Genomic DNA, 6,067 nt, shown 5'->3' on the forward strand with positions numbered 1-6,067 from the left:
CGACGTGAACGATAAGCCCGGCGGAAGAAATAAAAACAACGCGAAGAAAAAGAAAGGGGTGCAACACGAGGACTTCCCAGAGGTCACCCATCCTAGTACTACTCTCGCCCAAACACGCTTAATCGCGGAGTTCGATGGGATCCGGTGCATTAGTGTTGGTATGATCGCACCCATCAGCATAAGCGCGTTTAATTCTTATAAGGGATCCGGATGCAGCGACGCACTTTGACACCACCGCATACACAGGTGCAACCCGAGGGGCTTCCGCGGATTTTTCGAGATCGACATCGCCCCGACGCTTTGTCGCCCCGTATTTTTGGTCCGGGTCAGTGTATGCCGTCGAAGCGAGCGTCCTGGGCCGACGTGAACGATAAGCCCGCGGAAGAAATAAAAACAACGCGAAGAAAAAGAAAGGGGTGCAACACGAGGACTTCCCAGAGGTCACCCATCCTAGTACTACTCTCGCCCAAACACGCTTAACTGCGGAGTTCTGATGGGATCCGGTGCATTAGTGTTGGTATGATCGCACCCATCAGAATTAGCGCGTTTAATTCTTATAAGGGATCCGGATGCAGCGACGCACTTTGACACCACCGCATACACAGGTGCAACCCGAGGGGCTTCCGCGGATTTTTCGAGATCGACATCGCCCCGACGCTTTGTCGCCCCGTATTTTTGGTCCGGCGTACTAAGCCCGCGACGCGAGCGCCCCGGGCCGACGTGAACGATAAGCCCGGCGGAAGAAATAAAAACAACGCGAAGAAAAAGAAAGGGGTGCAACACGAGGACTTCCCATTAGGTCACCCATCCTAGTACTACTCTCGCCCAAACACGCTTAACTGCGCACTTCTGATGGGATCGGGTGCATTAGTGTTGGTATGATCGCACCCATCAGCATAAGCGCGTGTAATTCGGATAGGGGATCCGGATGCGCCGACGCACTTTGACACCACCGCATACACAGTGCAACCCGAGGGGCTTCCGCGGATTTTTCGAGATCGACATCGCCCCGACGCTTTGTCGCCCCGTATTTTTGGTCCGGCGTACTAAGCCCGCGAAGCGAGCGTCCCGGGCCGACGTGAACGATAAGCCCGGCGGAAGAAATAAAAACAACGCGAAGAAAAAGAAAGGGGTGCAACACGAGGACTTCCCAGAGGTCACCCATCCTAGTACTACTCTCGCCCAAACACGCTTAATCGCGGAGTTCGATGGGATCCGTGCATTAGTGTTGGTATGATCGCACCCATCGCATAAGCGCGTTTAATTCTTATAAGGGATCCGGATGCGCCGACGCACTTTGACACCACCGCATACACAAAAGTGCAACCCGAGGGGCTTCCGCGGATTTTTCGAGATCGACATCGCCCCGACGCTTTGTCGCCCCGTATTTTTGGTCCGGCGTACTAAGCCCGCGAAGCGAGCGTCCCGGGCCGACGTGAACGATAAGCCCGGCGGAAGAAATAAAAACAACGCGAAGAAAAAGAAAGGGGTGCAACACGAGGACTTCCCAGAGGTCACCCATCCTAGTACTACTCTCGCCCAAACACGCTTAATCGCGGAGTTCGATGGGATCCGGTGCATTAGTGTTGGTATGATCGCACCCATCAGCATAAGCGCGTTTAATTCTTATAAGGGATCCGGATGCAGCGACGCACTTTGACACCACCGCACACACACGAGCAACCCGAGGGGCTTCCGCGGATTTTTCGAGATCGACATCGCCCCGACGCTTTGTCGCCCCGTATTTTTGGTCCGGGGCAGACTAAGCCCGCGAAGCGAGCGTCCAGGGCCGACGTGAACGATAAGCCCGGCGGAAGAAATAAAAAGGTAACGCGAAGAAAAAGAAAGGGGTGCAACACGAGGACTTCCCAGAGGTCACCCATCCTAGTACTACTCTCGCCCAAACACGCTTAACTCGCGGAGTTCTGATGGGATCCGGTGCATTAGTGTTGGTATGATCGCACCCATCAGCATAAGCGCGTTTAATTCTTATAAGGGATCCGGATGCAGCGACGCACTTTGACACCACCGCATACACAGGTGCAACCCGAGGGGCTTCCGCGGATTTTTCGAGATCGACATCGCCCCGACGCTTTGTCGCCCCGTATTTTTGGTCCGGCGTACTAAGCCCGCGAAGCGAGCGTCCAGGGCCGACGTGAACGATAAGCCCGGCGGAAGAAAAAAAAACAGAACGCGAAGAAAAAGAAAGGGGTGCAACACGAGGACTTCCCAGGAGGTCACCCATCCTAGTACTACTCTCGCCCAAACACGCTTAACTGCGGAGTTCTGATGGGATCCGGTGCATTAGTGTTGGTGTGATCGCACCCATCAGCATAAGCGCGTTTAATTCTTATAAGGGATCCGGATGCAGCGACGCACTTTGACACCACCGCATACACAGGTGCAACCCGAGGGGCTTCCGCGGATTTTTCGAGATCGACATCGCCCCGACGCTTTGTCGCCCCGTATTTTTGGTCCCACGCAGAATAAGACCGCGAACCGACCCTCCTGGGCCGACGTGAACGATAAGCCCGGCGGAAGAAATAAAAACAGAACGCGAAGAAAAAGAAAGGGGTGCAACACGAGGACTTCCCAGGAGGTCACCCATCCTAGTACTACTCTCGCCCAAACACGCTTAACTGCGGAGTTCTGATGGGATCCGGTGCATTAGTGTTGGTATGATCGCACCCATCAGCATAAGCGCGTTTAATTCTTATAAGGGATCCGGATGCAGCGACGCACTTTGACACCACCGCATACACAGGTGCAACCCGAGGGGCTTCCGCGGATTTTTCGAGATCGACATCGCCCCGACGCTTTGTCGCCCCGTATTTTTGGTCCGGCGTATTACATAGCCCGCGAAGCGAGCGTCCTCGTCCGACGTGTACGATTCGCCCGGCGGAAGAAATAATAACTGAACGCGAAGTCAAAGAAAGGGGTGCAACACGAGGACTTCCGAGGAGGTCACCCATCCTAGTACTACTCTCGCCCAAACACGCTTATTCGGTGAGTTGAGTTGTGATCCGGTGCATTAGTGTTGGTATGATCGCACCCATCAGCATAAGCGCGTTTAATTCTTATAAGGGATCCGGATGCCGCGACGCACTTTGACACCACCGCATACACAGGTGCAACCCGAGGGGCTTCCGCGGATTTTTCGAGATCGACATCGCCCCGACGCTTTGTCGCCCCGTATTTTTGGTCCGTCGCATATTAAGCCCGCGAAGCGAGCGTCCTGGGCCGACGTGAACGATAAGCCCGGCGGAAGAAATAAAAACAGAACGCGAAGAAAAAGAAAGGGGTGCAACACGAGGACTTCCCAGGAGGTCACCCATCCTAGTACTACTCTCGCCCAAACACGCTTAACTGCGGAGTTCGATGGGATCCGGTGCATTAGTGTTGGTATGATCGCACCCATCAGCATAAGCGCGTTTAATTCTTATAAGGGATCCGGATACACCGACGCACTTTGACACCACCGCATACACAGGTGCAACCCGAGGGGCTTCCGCGGATTTTTCGAGATCGACATCGCCCCGACGCTTTGTCGCCCCGTATTTTTGGTCCGGCGCAGACTAAGCCCGCGAAGCGAGCGTCCTGGGCCGACGAGAACGATAAGCCGGCGGAAGAAATAAAAACGAACGCGAAGAAAAAGAAAGGGGTGCAACACGAGGACTTCCCTGGAGGTCACCCGTCCTAGTACTACTCTCGCCCAAACACGCTTAATCGCGGAGTTCGATGGGATCCGGTGCATTAGTGTTGGTATGATCGCACCCATCAGCATAAGCGCGTTTTATTCTTTATAAAGGATCCGGATGCAGCGACGCACTTTAACACCACCGCATACACAGGTGCAACCCGAGGGGCTTCCGCGGATTTTTCGAGATCGACATCGCCCCGACGCTTTGTCGCCCCGTATTTTTGGTCCGGGGCAGACTAAGCCCGCGAAGCGAGCGTCCTGGGCCGACGTGAACGATAAGCCCGGCGGAAGAAATAAAAACAGAACGCGAAGAAAAAGAAAGGGGTGCAACACGATGACTTCCAAGGAGGTCACCGATCCTAGTACTACTCTCTCCCAAACACGTTTAACTGCGGAGTTCTGATGCGATCCGGTGCATTAGTGTTGGTATGATCGCACCCATCAGCATAAGCGCGTTTAATTCTTATAAGGGATCCGGATGCAGCGACGCACTTTGACACCACCGCATACACAGGTGCAACCCGAGGGGCTTCCGCGGATTTTTCGAGATCGACATCGCCCCGACGCTTTGTCGCCCCGTATTTTTGGTCCGGGGCAGACTAAGCCCGCGAAGCGAGCGTCCTGGGCCGACGTGAACGATAAGCCCGGCGGAAGAAATAAAAACAGAACGCGAAGAAAAAGAAAGGGGTGCAACACGAGGACTTCCCAGGAGGTCACCCATCCTAGTACTACTCTCGCCCAAACACGCTTAACTGCGGAGTTCTGATGGGATCCGGTGCATTAGTGTTGGTATGATCGCACCCATCAGCATAAGCGCGTTTAATTCTTATAAGGGATCCGGATGCAGCGACGCACTTTGACACCACCGCATACACAGGTGCAACCCGAGGGGCTTCCGCGGATTTTTCGAGATCGACATCGCCCCGACGCTTTGTCGCCCCGTATTTTTGGTCCTGGGCAGACTAAGACCGCGAAGAGAGCGTCCACGGCCGACGAGAACGATAAGCCCGGCGGAAGAAATAAAAACAGAACGCGAAGAAAAAGAAAGGTGTGCAACACGAGGACTTCCCAGGTGGTCACACATCATAGTACTACTCTCGCACATACATGCTTAAGGGCGGAGATCTGATGGGATCCGGTGCATTAGTGTTGGTATGATCGCACCCATCAGCATAAGCGCGTTTAATTCTTATAAGGGATCCGGATGCAGCGACGCACTTTGACACCACCGCATACACAAGTGCAACCCGAGGGGCTTCCGCGGATTTTTCGAGATCGACATCGCCCCGACGCTTTGTCGCCCCGTATTTTTGGTCCGGCGTACTAAGCCCGCGAAGCGAGCGTCCCGGGCCGACGTGAACGATAAGCCCGGCGGAAGAAATAAAAACGAACGCGAAGAAAAAGAAAGGGGTGCAACACGAGGACTTCCCTGGAGGTCACCCATCCTAGTACTACTCTCGCCCAAACACGCTTACCTGCGGAGTTCTGATGGGATCCGGTGCATTAGTGTTGGTATGATCGCACCCATCAGCATAAGCGCGTTTAATTCTTATAAGGGATCCGGATGCAGCGACGCACTTTGACACCACCGCATACACAGGTGCAACCCGAGGGGCTTCCGCGGATTTTTCGAGATCGACATCGCCCCGACGCTTTGTCGCCCCGTATTTTTGGTCCGGCGTACTAAGCCCGCGAAGCGAGCGTCCTGGGCCGACGTGAACGATAAGCCCGGCGGAAGAAATAAAAACAGAACGCGAAGAAAAAGAAAGGGGTGCAACACGAGGACTTCCCAGGAGGTCACCCATCCTAGTACTACTCTCGCCCAAACACGCTTAACAGCGGAGTTCTGATGGGATCCGGTGCATTAGTGTTGGTATGATCGCACCCATCAGCATAAGCGCGTTTAATTCTTATAAGGGATCCGGATGCAGCGACGCACTTTGACACCACCGCATACACAGGTGCAACCCGAGGGGCTTCCGCGGATTTTTCGAGATCGACATCGCCCCGACGCTTTGTCGCCCCGTATTTTTGGTCCGGCGTACTAAGCCCGCGAAGCGAGCGTCCCGGGCCGACGTGAACGATAAGCCCGGCGGAAGAAATAAAAACAACGCGAAGAAAAAGAAAGGGGTGCAACACGAGGACTTCCCATGAGGTCACCCATCCTAGTACTACTCTCGCCCAAACACGCTTAATCGCGGAGTTCGATGGGATCCGGTGCATTAGTGTTGGTATGATCGCACCCATCGCATAAGCGCGTTTACGGAGCGACGATGGGATCGGTGCATTAGTGTTGGTATGATCGCACCCATCAGCATTAGCGCGTTTAATTCTTATAAAGGATACGGATACGGCGACGCACTTTAA

General features: G+C 54.3%; 14 non-coding genes and 3 pseudogenes across 14 annotated transcripts; all 17 read right to left on the bottom strand.

Annotated features, from left to right (window-relative positions):
• Window positions 1-55: 55 nt before the first annotated feature.
• LOC142637649 (5S ribosomal RNA) lies at window positions 56-172 on the bottom strand. The gene has a single exon (XR_012844803.1). It is a non-coding gene; the product is annotated as a 5S ribosomal RNA (ribosomal RNA).
• Window positions 173-413: 241 nt separating this feature from the next.
• LOC142637563 (5S ribosomal RNA) lies at window positions 414-531 on the bottom strand. Its single transcript, XR_012844722.1, has one exon. It is a non-coding gene; the product is annotated as a 5S ribosomal RNA (ribosomal RNA).
• A 240-nt stretch (window positions 532-771) lies between these two features.
• Window positions 772-890, bottom strand: LOC142637653 (5S ribosomal RNA). The gene has a single exon (XR_012844807.1). It is a non-coding gene; the product is annotated as a 5S ribosomal RNA (ribosomal RNA).
• A 239-nt stretch (window positions 891-1,129) lies between these two features.
• On the bottom strand, window positions 1,130-1,245 carry LOC142637680 (5S ribosomal RNA; annotated as a pseudogene).
• A 241-nt stretch (window positions 1,246-1,486) lies between these two features.
• LOC142637651 (5S ribosomal RNA) lies at window positions 1,487-1,603 on the bottom strand. The gene has a single exon (XR_012844805.1). It is a non-coding gene; the product is annotated as a 5S ribosomal RNA (ribosomal RNA).
• Window positions 1,604-1,847: 244 nt separating this feature from the next.
• LOC142637586 (5S ribosomal RNA) lies at window positions 1,848-1,966 on the bottom strand. Its single transcript, XR_012844743.1, has one exon. It is a non-coding gene; the product is annotated as a 5S ribosomal RNA (ribosomal RNA).
• A 242-nt stretch (window positions 1,967-2,208) lies between these two features.
• LOC142637538 (5S ribosomal RNA) lies at window positions 2,209-2,327 on the bottom strand. The gene has a single exon (XR_012844698.1). It is a non-coding gene; the product is annotated as a 5S ribosomal RNA (ribosomal RNA).
• A 244-nt stretch (window positions 2,328-2,571) lies between these two features.
• On the bottom strand, window positions 2,572-2,690 carry LOC142637542 (5S ribosomal RNA). The gene has a single exon (XR_012844702.1). It is a non-coding gene; the product is annotated as a 5S ribosomal RNA (ribosomal RNA).
• A 245-nt stretch (window positions 2,691-2,935) lies between these two features.
• LOC142637698 (5S ribosomal RNA) lies at window positions 2,936-3,054 on the bottom strand (annotated as a pseudogene).
• A 244-nt stretch (window positions 3,055-3,298) lies between these two features.
• LOC142637561 (5S ribosomal RNA) lies at window positions 3,299-3,416 on the bottom strand. The gene has a single exon (XR_012844720.1). It is a non-coding gene; the product is annotated as a 5S ribosomal RNA (ribosomal RNA).
• A 242-nt stretch (window positions 3,417-3,658) lies between these two features.
• On the bottom strand, window positions 3,659-3,776 carry LOC142637640 (5S ribosomal RNA). The gene has a single exon (XR_012844796.1). It is a non-coding gene; the product is annotated as a 5S ribosomal RNA (ribosomal RNA).
• A 245-nt stretch (window positions 3,777-4,021) lies between these two features.
• Window positions 4,022-4,140, bottom strand: LOC142637674 (5S ribosomal RNA). The gene has a single exon (XR_012844827.1). It is a non-coding gene; the product is annotated as a 5S ribosomal RNA (ribosomal RNA).
• Window positions 4,141-4,384: 244 nt separating this feature from the next.
• LOC142637554 (5S ribosomal RNA) lies at window positions 4,385-4,503 on the bottom strand. Its single transcript, XR_012844713.1, has one exon. It is a non-coding gene; the product is annotated as a 5S ribosomal RNA (ribosomal RNA).
• A 244-nt stretch (window positions 4,504-4,747) lies between these two features.
• On the bottom strand, window positions 4,748-4,866 carry LOC142637684 (5S ribosomal RNA; annotated as a pseudogene).
• A 241-nt stretch (window positions 4,867-5,107) lies between these two features.
• Window positions 5,108-5,226, bottom strand: LOC142637557 (5S ribosomal RNA). Its single transcript, XR_012844716.1, has one exon. It is a non-coding gene; the product is annotated as a 5S ribosomal RNA (ribosomal RNA).
• A 242-nt stretch (window positions 5,227-5,468) lies between these two features.
• LOC142637546 (5S ribosomal RNA) lies at window positions 5,469-5,587 on the bottom strand. The gene has a single exon (XR_012844706.1). It is a non-coding gene; the product is annotated as a 5S ribosomal RNA (ribosomal RNA).
• A 240-nt stretch (window positions 5,588-5,827) lies between these two features.
• LOC142637604 (5S ribosomal RNA) lies at window positions 5,828-5,945 on the bottom strand. The gene has a single exon (XR_012844760.1). It is a non-coding gene; the product is annotated as a 5S ribosomal RNA (ribosomal RNA).
• Between the last annotated feature and the right edge of the window lie 122 nt (window positions 5,946-6,067).

The sequence above is a fragment of the Castanea sativa genome, chromosome 5, assembly GCF_040712315.1.
Source record: "Castanea sativa cultivar Marrone di Chiusa Pesio chromosome 5, ASM4071231v1".
NCBI classification, from domain to species: Eukaryota; Viridiplantae; Streptophyta; class Magnoliopsida; order Fagales; family Fagaceae; genus Castanea; species Castanea sativa.